The sequence below is a fragment of the Neomonachus schauinslandi genome, chromosome 10 (assembly GCF_002201575.2).
Source record: "Neomonachus schauinslandi chromosome 10, ASM220157v2, whole genome shotgun sequence".
In the NCBI taxonomy this organism is placed as follows: domain Eukaryota; kingdom Metazoa; phylum Chordata; class Mammalia; order Carnivora; family Phocidae; genus Neomonachus; species Neomonachus schauinslandi.
This window is the reverse complement of record NC_058412.1, coordinates 121,148,568-121,163,715: the sequence shown is the minus strand read 5'-3', so window position 1 is coordinate 121,163,715 and position 15,148 is coordinate 121,148,568. Positions and strand designations below refer to the sequence as shown.

General features: G+C 46.0%; 1 protein-coding gene across 1 annotated transcript in view; it reads left to right on the top strand.

The window, feature by feature from the left end:
- PTPRT (protein tyrosine phosphatase receptor type T) overlaps positions 1-15,148 on the top strand; it is an 831,114-nt gene that overhangs the window by 185,860 nt on the left and 630,106 nt on the right. The gene's annotated exons all lie outside the window — the stretch shown is intronic.

Sequence of the window (15,148 nt, the reverse complement as noted above, 5' to 3'; positions counted from 1 at the left end):
ATCATGCTGGATGTGGCAGAATGCAGGGGCAGCCCTAGTGGGGCTGGGGGTAGGGGTGGGGGTGCTGAAAGAGGCCACGTTTTTGGATCCTTTATATAAAGGGGGCATTCGCCTCTTAAACTCTCCCCCAAACTGAGCAGGATGTTGTGGGTAAGCCTCTTAATCCATCTGGACACCTTTTCCTGACACTTGAGAGCAGTCGATCCTCATAGTCACTTCGGCCGTTTGAGCCGCTTAGAGCCGAATCCCTCATCTCCCCGCTCCCACCCTGCACCCTGCACACGGGGATATGCTGAGGAGAGAAATGTGCAAAATCACAATATCTCTAAAGCCCCAGCCCCCTTCCTTTGCTCTCTCACTGTGGCTGGTAGCATAGCAACTGACAGAGCTGCCTGGACTCAGCTTGCCCTGAATTGCCTCTTCCTCTGCTCCCTCCCTCCCCAACACCCCCCTCACCCCACTTTCCCTCTCCTCCAGCTCTTCTCAGACATGTTCTGTGAAGACTGCTGCCATGTTTTCCCCCTGGTGCTCGTTGAGTGTGCATTGCCCATCCCGGTGGGAGATTAGTGGCTCCCTCATGCAGAAAGCTGAAATTGATTTTCATCGCATGTGCTACATGAGCCCCAGATGCCCAGAGAGGAGATCGCAGGAGGCTGGAGAAATGGTGGAATGACCTTTAATGGAAAGGGCTGTGGGCTGGGGAGAGGGACAAGTGCAGGAGGCCATGAGGGGTTGGAGAAGGGAATAACTCACATTCATTTGGGGCCCATCATGTTACAGATATTTGCATTTGGTCTTCACCAGGACCCAGTGAGGTAGGATCCGTTACCCTGGTTTTGCACGTGAAGAAACTGAGGTTCAGGGGAATTAATTAAATTGCCCAAAGTCGTAAAAATAAGTGAGAGAGGTTATAAGCCAAATTGTCTGTCTGACTGCCCATTGTAAGGGACAGTGAATATGAAAATGCAAAGGGACGGAGTCCAGAGGACTGGGCCTTGAGTGCAGAAGCCAGTACAGTGCCCTGGGATGCTGGGCAGGGCACCTGAAGCAGACACCATGTATGTGGACCAGGCAGGCATTGTGGAGGTCAGGGAAAGACTGTGATTCACAGGTGTCCATGTGCCCAGGACTCACCTGGCCTGTGGGATCCTACTCTTGTGCTTGTCCTGGTCTAAGTACTGGTCCCTTTGCTGCCCCTTCTATCCAATCAGAGACCAAGCCCTGACCAGTGTTCTAAACCTGTGTCTAGTCGTCTGTCTCTCCAGCCCCATGGCCATTACCCTGGTCCAGACATCCGTCATCTCCTTCTCAGTGCTGGACATGATGCCCCTGCCTCTGATGTCTTTCCTTCAGACCCGTTCTTCACCTGGCACTCAGGGGTTGTCCAGAAAGAATAGGCATCTGCATCACGCCACTCCTTACAAAGCCTCAGGCCGGATCCCCGGCTCCTCAGAAAGACCCTTCCTTCTCTGGTCCCCGTTGACTTCTCCAGTCCCCTTTGGGCCCTTTCCTCCTCCCCCGTCCAAGTTGCAGCAGGCGGCGCCGTTCTGGAGTGACCCAGTCTCTTCTCGTCTCTGTGCGGGTGCCTCTTACCCGGCTGCCAGTTAGACTCGCTGCTTCTTTCATGACTTGATTGGATTTCTCCATGACGCCTTCCCTCCTCTCCTCCATCTGATTGCCTCCTCCAAGTACTTCCCTAGGGCTGCTCTAACTAATTACCACAGACTCGGTGGCTTAAAACGTAAAAATTCATTATCTTACAAACATGGAGGTCCGAAGTCTACCGTGGGGCAGCGGGCCTGCGTGTCTTCGGGCTCCAGGGGAGAGTCTGTTCCCTTGCCTCCTGCAGTTTGTAGAGTAGTCCTTACAGTCCTTGCTAGTGGCTCCTTCCTCCGTGTTCAAAACTAGCTGCACAGCGTCTTCCAGCCCCTCTCTGTCTCTGATTCTTCTGCTTCCCTCATCCACTTAGACGGATCCTTCTGATTACATGGGGTCCACCGCAACAGCCCAGGATACTCTCCCCACTCACGACTTCATCACATCTTCAGAGTCATGTTTGGGAATGAGGGCGTGGACATCTCTCAAGGGCCACTGTTGTGTGTACCACGCTCCTCTGTGTGTCCCCCAGACCCTGGCCTGCCACTGCTTGGCCTTTCTCATGGTATTTTGCAGCTTATGGATTCCTGCCTCTGTTTCACTCCCTAACCTCTTAGGTTCCTCCGGGGTAGAGACAGATTTGCTTTGACTCCCTGTCTTCGGAACACAGAACCAGCCCTCGTACTGGTTCATTGAACAAAAAACCTCTCTCCCTGGCTCTCGTCTGCCTGTCTCACTCTCCGGTTGCCCCCGGTGTTGAGAACATCGGGGGCAGTTCCGTGCATCGGTTAGACCCGCAGACCAGAGCAAGCCATCCCAGATATCCCAGTGCCGCCAGGCCTGAGCTGCATGGCCTTGCACAGGATTCTCAGCCTCTGTGCCTTCGTTTCCTCACATGCAAAGTGAAGATAATTATAAGATCTTCTGTCAGTCAGGATCCAGGAAGGAAACCCCAAACCGTAATAGGTACTTCAGACAGAGAGGTGTTTTATTTTTTTTTTTAAAGACTTTATGTATTTATTTGTCAGAGAGAGAGAGAGAGCAAGAGCACAAGCAGGGGGAGTGGCAGGCAGAGGGAGAAGCAGGCTTCCCGCTGAGCAGGGATCCCGATGCGGGACTCGATCCCAGAACCCTGGGATCATGACCTGAGCCGAAGGCAGACACTTAACCGACTGAGCCACCCAGGCGCCGAGACAGAGAGTTTTCTTGAAGGGGGTTATGCAAGTGTTGGGAGGTCACTAAAGCAAACGTGGGACACTGAAGTAGCCAGGAATTGCAGGAAGCATCGATCACACCCGGGGCTGTGGTCACACGAGGGGATGGGCGTGTGGAGGAGGCACCCTGCTGGGTGATGCAGGGCCCTCTGAAGAGGGAGGCAGCAGGGGCAGATGGGAGATTCCAGAGCATCTTCTGCCCTCTTCCACCTTTCTGGTCTCCACAGAGAACCTCCACAGGGAGGACTGAGCCAAGGCTGGTAAGGGAATCCCAAGCGCAGTTTGTGGAATTCCTGCCCCAGAATCACAGAGCGAATTCTAACAGGGTGGGCTTGGAGCCAAAGGACCGGAGGTAAATAACTAGCACATCCCTTTGGTATGTGTTATCCCTCATCTGTAAAATGGATACTACAATAGTGCTTAGGTGTGCTAGGATGAATAAATGAGTCCACATGTGTAAATCCTGGAGTAGAGCCGGCACGTCGTGCCGAGAGAGTATTTGCCCTTGTCCCTTGCCCCTTGCTACATCCTGCAGGTGTGACAGACGGGGCATCTCTGGAACTCAGAGATTCAAACTGGCTAAGGCCTGAGTTCCTTCCACCCAATTCTCCAGAGCCAGCCTGCTGGGCAGGGGTGGGGCAGGGGAGGCAGACGGTGCCTGTTCATGGACCTGTGCTGTTCCAGAACAAGATGCTTCTGCAGCATGGCTTCTGATTCCGAAGGCTTGGAATCCTGGCTCTCCGAGGCCCCCTCCCTGGGGGAGATAGACTCCTGATTCATACTTTCTTAGGACTCTTGATTAGGCAAGGAAAGAAAGGCTCTTCTAGAATGATTACTCTGTTCTTAATTTTGGGAAGTGGCCCAGCAAAGAGTAGTATCAAAAATATCGAGGCGCTGGGGGACAAAGAGGAGCCAGGAGCAGACAGAGTGTTACAGATCATGAAATCTCGCCTGGTGCTGAGTCGTTACTGAATTATGCATTTTTTTAAATGACTTCATTGGTTGCAACATGACTGTGTTAAGTAGACCGAGGCTGAGCTCTTAAATGTATTTGCTTGTGGAAATGTTGGCAGGAGTATACTTTACTGTGGCCCCTCTTTATCCTGACACAGGAAAGGGAGTGCATTTAATAGAATCTTTGTGTCTCTCTATGGGGGGGGGAACAAAATGAGGGCACCAGCTAGGTTTCCCACCAACTGCTGGTTGGGAGGATGGAGACAATAGTTTACACAGTGCACTTGCGATATGCTGGGACTGTTCTGAGACTGTTGACTCTACTACCTCATGGGATCCTCATGGCATGAGGGAGGTGTTGTTATCATCCCCATTTTACAGATGAGGAAACTGAGTCACAGAGAAGTTAAATAACTTGCTCTGGTTTTCCTAATCTCTTACTTTGGATTTCTCTAAAAACAGGCCCTGAGACAATGGTTTGCAAGTAGTTTATTTGGAAATTGAAGAGAACACTGGTAAAGGGGAGGGGAAGTGAGGCAGGAAAGGAAGGTAGGCTTCTACTAAAGGGTGCATGAATGAGCTGGTAGTTCTGGGGGGCATCTGATATTCAGTTCCACTAGAGATCCTTTAAAAGATTAAACAGGCCCATTGTCCCACCAAGGGTCAAGGAAACTGGGGTATTTATCCACCAGCTCCTGTTCCTCATTGAGAAAGAGTTGTTGCTGGGAGTGGTAGTACCCTGGCATGCCCAGTCTGCCCTGCAGTGGGGCCATCAAACTCTGGCAGCTGTAGAAAGCTTCTGGGCAGGGACGTGTAGGTGCTAGAGGTAGGAAGTCATCAGGGCATGGCAGTATTATCCACTGAAACTATGTGACCTTGAGGTGAGTCAAGAGAAAGAACTTGGCCTAGGTGCCACCAGAATCTGCTGCAGATGGCCAAAAGGTAGTTCAGCAGTAGGGAGAAATTGCTTAGAATCCTAAGAACTAGAAATGCTTATGCCAGAAAAGGAAAGAGCAAATGCACATGGATGGTCCATGTCCTCAAATACCACCCTGGGGAGGGAAAAACTGCTGGGGTGCTTTGAGTCCAGGATCAAGCCCACCATAGAGCAGGCCCTGTGATTGGGGTCTGGGGACCCAGGCAGAAATGGCTTGGTGTTTGCTCTTGAGAAAGATCCACCAGCAAGTCGTCTCCATGTACAAGTTCTGTGATGAATTTGCACCCAGGGAGCACTGAGGTGCCTTTCCACTCCAGAGGATGCTGTTGGCATGAGCAATCCACATCTCCTTCCCCTGGCTAGTGTGCGCATCCCGTAGTTGCCAGGAGTGTGGCTGCTAAAAGTTCCTGGTTTCCCCCTGTACTGATTGAATACTGATTGTTCCCCTGCAAATTCCGGTTCTTCCTAGAGCCTCAGAACATGACCATGTTTGGAAAGAAGGAGGGTCTTTGCAGATGTAATTTATTCAGTTAAAGTGAGGTCATCCTGGAGAAGGGTGGGTGCTTATCCACTGTGATTGAAGTCCTTCTCAGAAGAGGGAAATTTGGACATAGAGACGCAGACACACAGGGGAGAAGCCACGTGAAGACAGAGGCAGAAATCGGAGTGATGCGTCTATAATCCAGAGAATATGAACGACCACTGGCAAGCACCAGAAGCTAGAAGAAGCTTTGGACGAAGCATGTCCCTGTTGGCACCTCGATCTCAGGCTTCTCACTTCTAGAATTGTGAGACAATAGAGTTCTGTTGCTTTAAGCCACCCGGTTTGTAGTACGCTACTTGTAGAAGTCTTAGGAAACTAGTACCCTCTTCCTGGGGTACCTGTCCTCAACCACATGCATACTGCTTGGCTGAGGGGCAATGCCTGTACCCCTAGAGCAGCCTGTAGCCAGTTAATTACACAGGGATACAAGTGGCTGAGGCCCTTGCCTCAGTGGGGGACAGGAGGTGGTGTAGTTTGTGTTCCAGAGCTCCCTTGGGATCAGGCTGATTGAGTCTGCAGCCCAAACCACATCCATGCTTGGCTTCCTGACCTTTCCCCTACTATTTCCCCTTCTCAAAACTCCTCCAGTCAAGTCACGTGCACAGAATGCTTGTCTCAAGCTTTGTTTGTCGGGACTCTGGGCTAAGACACCCACAGAGCACAGAGAACACAGCCTTGAGGTGAGATCCAGAAGGGCGTCCCAGAGGAGAACGGACTCTTGAAGGACAAGAAAAAGTGAGGCACCTGGAGAAGGGGAAGAGTGGAGACTATTCCAGAGAAATTTTGTGTGTCCATAAGACCAATATTTTTAGTATCTCAACTCCCTCCCATCCTAGAGTCATAATTTTGATTCATTCCAAGGTGGATGGGGGTCTGTCTTCAAGTAATTTTTTCTCTAAGGAAGGGCAAGTAGACATTATATTTCCTGCATTTTTCAGAGTCTGAGAGTGTCTTTCTGTTGGCTGTGCAAAGGTACCACAACTTAGCTGGCTGTAAAATTCTTGGGCCACGAAACATCCTCTTAAAACTTTGTGTGTGTGTTAAATTACTAGGGTTGGGAGGCCCCACCCACCAGAAGGCTGCCTGGGACCCCAATCCTGGTTTCTTGAATTACTAATTGTTCAACATTGGGCAACTTACTTGATCTGCATCTCTTTCTTCTTCTTCTTCTTTTTAAAGATTTTATTTATTAGAGAGAGAGACAGAGAGTGCATGCACACAAGCGGGGGGTGGGGACAGAGGGAGAAGCAGACTCCCCTCTAGGCAGGGAACCTGATGTGGGGCTCGATTCCAGGACCCTGAAGACCATGAGCTGATCTGAAGGCAGACACTTAACTGACTGAGCCACCCAGATGCCCCTCTTTCTTCTTTTAAGAAAAACGTGAATCATAATAGTATCTACCCCTGGTGTTGCTGTGATGATTATACAAGTTAATATTCTAAGTCACTAAGAACAGTGACAGGTGCATACAATTTTGCAGTACATATTAGCTGCCGCTGCCGTCATTTGGGATTATTATTACTATTTTCATCAACTTCCCCATTACACCACCGTATTTCAAATTGAAATGCTGAAGTCTGAGAACTGATTGCTTAGTCTTTTTTGTTTTGACGGAGATCTGTTTTTAAAACTCTAGATGCTTGTGGGAACTTTCCTTGTCTTGTATTTCAAAATATTACCAGTTCATGCTTAATTTTGAGTCTCATCAATAATTTTGCCTGAAGCCCACCATGTTCTTCATCCTTTGCAAACTCAGATCTTCATTTATTTCAAAGAAATTTTCTTCGGCTAGGTCTTTCATTATTGTTCTGTTCCACGTATTTGATGTCTTCTCCCCAAGCACTTGCAGCTCTTAGCATGAATATCCACTCCCTGCTCTCTAACGTTCTCCTTCTTGCTCTCTTTCATCTCTTCGTTGCAGCCCCAACCTCTTATTTTGGGAAAACGTACCCAAAATTTTCTTTTGAATAAGACATCCAATGTTTATTGAACATTGACTCTACATTAGGCTGGGGCACAAAGACTAACTCTGGCAGGCCTGTACTGGTAGAATAATGCTGTGTCTACTTGGATCTTCTGCTCAAGGACCTCATGGGTCCACGCCAGGGAGGGAGAAGGTGGGGTCTCCTGTTGACAATGCACAGTCAAGGTAGAGTCCGTGAACATATGCACATAGCATCCCTATAGTCCTTGGTAGAGACTTTAGATACTTTTCTAATTAGAATTGTAAAACAATCTTTCATTCTGAAGATGAAAAAGTAGTGAGCCTCGGAGGTTGAGTGGTTTGTCCAGGGTCACAGAGCTGGTTAGTGGTAAAGGTGGGGCAGAGAGAGATTTGGACCCTGAGTCCAAGCTAGTTTTCCCTTTTCCTTTTTGATCCTTAAGTCATTATTTTATGGAACAGTCTTGCATGCCAGTCAGTGGAATATCTAACGAGTACGATGCTTTGAGCATCCACTGTGTGCCTGGCCCTATGGTCATGCAGCTGAGTAGCCATGATGCAGAACTGAAAGGAAAAATGGGCCTGGTTTGGTTAAAAGTAAAAGGAAAGATGTTCTAACTGAGAAAAATGGCATGTGCTAACCTATGGCAGTAGGAATGACTAAATAGCATGAGGGTCTGTGTGTCTGTTGGTGGGTAGGGTGGCGGGGGGGGCTTCCCGCAGACTCTCATGGGTCAGTAAATAGTGATGCAATTAGAAAGGTGATCAGATAGGGGGCAGAGGGTGGTGGAAAGTGTCAGAGGCTAGGTTCCATCCACCTAAAACATGTCGAGGCTCACTTCATGTCTTGGCAACATTTAGTTTTTCTCAAAAGGTTTGATTTCTGTCTAGAGCAGACAATACATACGCACAAAGCTTGCTCTCTAGCTATTTGAAGCACTTTTGCTCTCTGTCGGAATTTCTGGGGAGTCAAACTGTTACAAGTGCTCACAGCAGGAAAAAGAAAGACAGAATTGGTCTGGAGATTGCTGCCTGAGGATGAGGCGGAATTATATTAAGGGGTCACTTCACCACCTACATGTTGAAGGAGTGCCTAGGCAGGTCCAGGGCAGCTGCCACCTAGGACTCGTATGTGGAAGGCTCACAGAGGCTTCTCCTTGAAGTGCTTTGATGCCCAGTTGAGAGGGGCCAGTGCCATCTCTCAGCTCAGCTCTCTGAAGGCCAGACTTTCTCCCTCTGGATTTGGTTCCAGACTTTGTCGGCGGAGAGTGCCATCAAAAGTGAGACACTTAATCCTGGCTTTGCACAGTTATGGTGCAGGGTCAAGTAGAAGGACGGGGGTGGTGGTTTCATATGTGGAAAGGCTCATGGATGAGTCCTGCTGTGTGGAGGAACAACCTCTTCTTAGGAAAAATCATAGGGATTCAAGCGTCTGGTGATGCTGATATAATTATTTGGAGATAAATCATATGGGATTAATGGCTCATTCCCTCCATTTGTCTGGGGTTCAGCTCCAGGTAAAATTATTGGCATTCTTCCCACCTGCTGGGTCACAGATAAGCTATATATTTTTTGTTTCTTAATTGTCCTTAAACATAGCATTTACGTATAGCAAAATACCTTTCTTTGAAGCATACAGCTTCATGAGTCTTACATAACCCTAGTCAAGATACAGAAAATTTTTATGATCCCAGAAAATGTTTTCAAGTCCCCTTCCAGGCAGTCACCCCACCAGAGGTAACACTGTTCTGCTTTTTATTATTTAATCACCCAGATCAGTATGTAGTACATTTCAACACTCCAGAAAGTTCTTTCATGCCTTATCCCATTAAGTATATGCTCCCCGTAGGTAACTGTAATTTTGACTTTCCATAGGTCAATTTTGCTTCTTCTTGAACTTTTCATATAAATGGAATCATCATGCATTTTTCTCTTCTTCTTTTGCGTAACATAATTTTGGGACTCACTCATGTTGTGTGTGTCAATTGTTTGTTCCTTTTTCCTTGCTGTACGGTATTCTGTTGTATGGATGCACGTCATTTGGTCTATCCATAAACATACACCTGGGCCTGGCTCATCCTCCAGTTTCCTCCTTCTCATCAGCTTCTGAATTACCTTCTTTTATTCTTACTCCTTTTTCTCTCTGTGCTTGAGTGAAAGCTAAATGTAAGCTGCTGGCAGAGGATTGTGTCTGTTTTGTTTACTGCTGAATCCTCAGTGCTCAGAACAGCGTGTGACAGATAGCAGGTGCTCAGTGTTTGCAGAATGAGTGAACTAATGAATGTTCTGAGCACCTAGTTTTAATTGTTTACCAGTCTGGCCCTGTGTAGTACCTTCCGCGGCATTTCAGAACTACAGGAACCCCAAAGGCATTCTGTCTTTGTTCATAAACTTAACATGAATCGCAGGCCCACGGGTCACAAGCTCTCTCTGCAAGAGCTTCCCTGACCTCTAAACCAGATTAGGTCCCCTCATGGGCCTCCTAACTGCCTCTGCCACTCCCATCATGACTTTCATTCCACTTCATTGTCACTGCTGCTTTAATTGACTGCCTTACACTCTCATTCCCTGCGTCCAGAGAGTCTGTGTTTCTCGGCCACTAAAGTCCACGTGCTCAGCATTCTGCCTGGCACGTGAGAAACAGAGTATGTACTAGTTGGGGTTTCTTTTCACAGGGAGTTCTATCAGGTTATTCATCTCAAGATCGTGACAGACAAAGCCCCTCGTGACGAGAAGGATGGATTTGAAAACATAGCCTCTGCTATGAACTGAATGATTGTGTGCCCCTCCCTTTCCAAATTCATATGTTGAAGTCCTAACCCTGCATGTGATGGTATTAGGAGTGGCCTTTGGGAGATGATTAGGTTTAGATGAGGTCATGTAAGTGGAGCTCCCATTATGGGTTTAGTGCCCTTATAAGAGGAGGATGAGAGCAGAGATCTTCCTTTCTCTATCATGGGAGCACATAATAAGAAGGATTCTTGCAAAGCAAGAAGAGGGTTCTCACCAAGAACTGAATAGGCTGGCACCTTGATCTTGGACTTCTTAGCCTCCAAAACTGTAAGAAATAAATGTCTGTTGTTTAAGCCCCCCAGTCTGTAGTATTTTGTTATAGCCACCCAAACTACGAAGATAGACTTTGTAGAAGATTTCTACTTAGGATATAGCATTTCATGGGTAGGGTCATATCTTTTTTTTTTAATCAAAATCACTTTATTTTTTTATTATATTATGTTAATCACCATACATTACATCATTAGTTTCTGATGTAGTGTTCCATGATTCATTGTTTGCATATCACACCCAGTGCTCCATGCAGTACGTGCCCTCCTTAATACCCATCACCAGGCTAACCCATCCCCCCACGCCCCTCCCCTCTAGAACCCTCAGTTTGTTTCTCAGAGTCCATAGTCTCTCATGGTTTGTCTCCCCCTTCGATTTCCCACCCTTCATTCTTCCCTTCCTGCTTTCTTCTTCTTCTTCTTCTTCTTCTTTTTTTTTAAACATATAGTGTATTATTTGTTTCAGAGGTACAGATCTGTGATTCAACAGTCTTACACAATTCACAGCGCTCACCACAGCACATACTCTCCCCAATATCTATCACCCAGCCACCCCATCCTTCCCACCCCCCACCACTCCAGCAACCCTCAGTTTATTTCCTGAGATTAAGAATTCCTCATATCAGTGAGGTCATATGATACATGTCTTTCTTTAATTGACTGATTTTGCTCAGCATAATACCCTCCAGTTTTATCTATGTCATTGCAAATGGCAAGATCTCATTCCTTTTGATGGCTGCATAATATTCCATTGTATATATATACCACATCTTCTTTATCCATTCATCTGTCGATGGACATCTTGGCTCTTTCCACAGTTTGGCTATTGTGGACATTGCTGCTATAAACGTCGGGGTGCACATACCCCTTCAGATCCCTACATTTGTATGTTTGGGGTAAATACCCAGTAGTGCAATTGCTAGGTCGTAGGGTAGCTCTATTTTTAACTTTCTGAGGAACCTCTATACTGTTTTCCAGAGTGGCTGCACCAGCTTGCATTCCCACCAACACTGTAGGAGGGTTCCCCTTTCTCCGCATCCCTGCCAACATCTGTCATTTCCTGACTTGTTAATTTTAGCCATTCTGACTGGTGTGAGGTGGTATCTCATTGAGGTTTTGATTTGGATGAGCGATGTTGAGCACTTTTTCATGTGTCTGTTGGCCATTTGGATGTCTTCTTTGGAAAAATGTTCATGTCTTCTGCCCATTTCTTGATTGGATTCTTTGTTCTTTGGGTGTTGAGTTTAAAAAGTTCTTTATGGATTTTGGATACTAGCCCTTTATGTGATATGTCATTTGCAAATATCTTCTCCCATTCTGTTGGTTGTCTTTTGGTTTTGTTGACTGTTTCTTTTGCTGTGCAAAAGCTTTTTATCTTGATGAAGTCCCAATAGTTCATTTTTGCCAGTAGGGTCATATGTTTAACCATTACATATTTTAGCCCAAATGTGAAATTTATGAATGTGTTGGGTGGGTTATGGCCATGAGGACCTACACATTTACTTTGCATTGTCCTATGGAAATCTTTGCATGTTTATTTTCACCCAGATATTTGGGACCCTGGGAGCCTGCAAGCACTAGATCTGTGAACCTAACATCAAGTTCCATTTCCTTACATGATTGTACTCCCAACTTCTAGCCCCTGCCATGGACTGCAACAAAGGATGGTTTTGGGGTCCCAAAGAATTGTAGACTATTATGGGCATGTGGTCTGTCAGCAGGATCTCTGTGTTTTTCCTTTATTCTCAACATAGTCTCTTCAGGGGTTCATGCATAGGCTTCAGAAGGGTTCGTGAATGCCTGAAATGGTGGGCGTAACTCTCAGTAATAGACTTATGTGCATTTTCCTGGGAAGAGAGGCTGGGATTTCTCATCAGATCTTTGCAAGGGCCTATGCATCCTCAAAAGTTAAAAACTACTAGGAAAGACACCCCTTGGTGACCTTTCTGGCTAATTACTTAAACATCTGATGTACAAGAAGAAGAAGGAAGGAGCAAGAATGCTGCTTGGGCCCTGAGTTCTGATGCCCCACCCCCACCTTCTTCTACTTAACAGGCCATGAGCCCTCCCCAGCCTTGGTTTCCTTCCTGAAGACTCTGGCTGTTGGATTAGATGGCCTCCTCGATTTCTTGCACTGTCTGGTTGAACAGTTCATGTCAAAGAGGAGAACTGACAAACATGGTCTTTCTTTTCACTTAAAAAAGGGAGGTGCTTACCAAAAAAATATATATATATATAATATATAAATATAATAATATATAAACATTATATATAATAAATATATATAATAGTATAAATATATAAATATAATATAATAATGTGTCTCATCCCTACTTTTCTCTCTTTGAATCACTCGGACGTGTGACTTCTAAAAGAATACCAATTATAAATCAGTGGTTACTAACAAAGAGAAAACAAAACAATAATCTGATGGCTGCTTAGAACCAAGTAGCTGAAGCGCTTTGATGTACTTCATGATATATTCTTGAGGGGACAGAGGGAGAGAGAACCTCATTGGCTAGTCTGCACAGGGACATGTGAACTACTAAGTCATTTGAGATGGAGACATTTATTTACTCGAGGGAACGTTTGTTACTATATTGTACCTACCATCGGAAATTCGTGAAAGGAGACCGAACATTTGGAAAGAGTGATACTTTATTTTCTTTCTGGTGGTCAGCAATTTACTGCTAATGCCTGAAATAGAGCAAAAATCGTGGTGTAAAGTCGATGGGAGAGAGCTTAATGTGGCCACTTGCTCAAGCCCCAAAGTATTGAAGTCTGCTGCACTTAATTCTGTCCAGGGCCAGCCTGTGAATAATTACATTAAGGAGTTGGGCAGAGTCATCACAGAGCTACCATATACCACCCTGGGGGCCTCCCTGGAAACTGACAGGAACTCTGGAGAGTTGACAATGGTGATACGAGGGTCTGTATATTTAAAATGCACAAAGGGGGGCGCCTGGGTGGCTCAGTTGGTTAAGCGACTGCCTTCAGCTCAGGTCATGATCCCAGGGTCCTGGGATCGAGTCCCGCATCGGGCTCCCTGCTCTGCAGGGAGCCTGCTTCTCCCTCTCCCACTCCCCCTGCTTGTGTTCCCTCTCTCGCTGTGTCTCTCTCTGTCAAATAAATAAATAAAATCTTTAAAAAAAAAATAAAATAAAATAAAATGCACAAAGGGGGGCGCCTGGGTGGCTCAGTTGGTTAAGTGACTGTCTTCGGCTCAGGTCATGATCCTGGAGTCCCGGGATCGAGTCCCGCATCGGGCTCCCTGCTCGGCAGGGAACCTGCTTCTCCCTCTGACCCTCCCCCCTCTCATGTGCTCTCTCTTTCTCTCATTCTCTCTGTCTCAAATAAATAAATAAAATCTTTAAAAAAAAATTAAAAATAAAAATAAAATGTACAAAGGATGAGCCCAGAAATTATCTGCCTGCCAACTTAACTTCTCTACCTGGAACAAATTATCCAAAAATCAATTTGCAAACACTTTTGAGATAACAAGGCCTTGAGTAATAACCTTCATGGCTTTGTAAAGAAAAGCATCTAGCCTGACTAATCTGTTTAATTTCCTTCTCTGACCAAATGGCAGGCTATAATAGAGGCAATCTGAAGTTGTCCCTTAAGATTTGCTTCAAGTCACACTGAGAAAATATTGTCCACCTCTGTTTCATAGCAATTATTCTGTCTCTGGAGAATCTTTGTGGCTAGGTAATTAGTTAAAGAGCAAACACGGAAGGAGTCTAATCTATCCTGAAGCTCTCACCTGAGTTTCAGACTGAAACCTGTACCTGCCTCACCCACCTGAATAGCCCAGAGGCCCTCCAAAAGTTCTCGAACATATCTATGTTGTACTTCACCCCCAGATGCCTCCTCTCACCCTCCACTTCCTAATTCTACCCCAAGAGTCACTAACTTGTTCATATCCATTGACAGATCCCATTTCTGGCAGTTGGTTCCAAAAAAAAAACATAAGACAAGGAAAACTGGAGTCACTGGCACAGAGCTGTTCACTGCAGCATTATTTACCATAGCAAAACTTGGAACTCATGTGCCCAGCCATTTGAGATTAGTTAGTGGGGTTACCTGATAGATGGTTCTGTAGCTATCTAAGACAGTGACGACAAAATCCATGTTGTGAACAGTCTTTAGAATGTAGTAAGTGAGGGAAGAAAAACATTGGGTCTATGTGTTGCTGTAGCTGTATGAAAAAGGCTTAAATATATGAATACAAATTGGAACATGGAGAAATAAAAATGGCTATTATATTGGGTCATAGGGAAGGGCACTTATTTTCTTTTTGTTCTTATTTTCTTTATTGTTCCACTGCTATTTTCTGCTACAGACAAAAATAGCAAATACATACACTTTGATTTTTAGAAAATGGACATCTAGAGGCAAACAGCTTTCCAAGGGAATAGCTGGTAAGGGAAGGCATAGAGATGTGGGTTCCATCCTACCTTACCTGTAAGCTTCATGATCTCCGTTAGGTGACCCCGTTGCTTGGGTTCTTTGTTTTTATCCATCAAAATGGAGGTGGAAGATTTACACAAAGTAATGCATATGAGATTTCTTGGTAAATAAGGAATACAAAGTTAATGTTAATTTCTGCAGCTTTGCCAGAGGGCTAAGAATTGCCAGTAAGACCCACTGTGAGGGCCTGTTGAAATTCTCATTTATTTAGCTGAAGAAGTAGAACTTAATGGGAGAGGGGCAACTCATAGCGGATGCAGGATAACTCTGCATGACTTTTCCCTTGACCCTTGATTCCCACAGGGGCCACTGTGCCAGTGACACTCGCCCTGATGGAGGGAACCCACTGGAGTTGAGGAGGAAGCTGAATTTTTGCCGTGCCATCATCCTTTTGCTTCTTAGGCTCCTAGCACTATTTGGGGAGAACT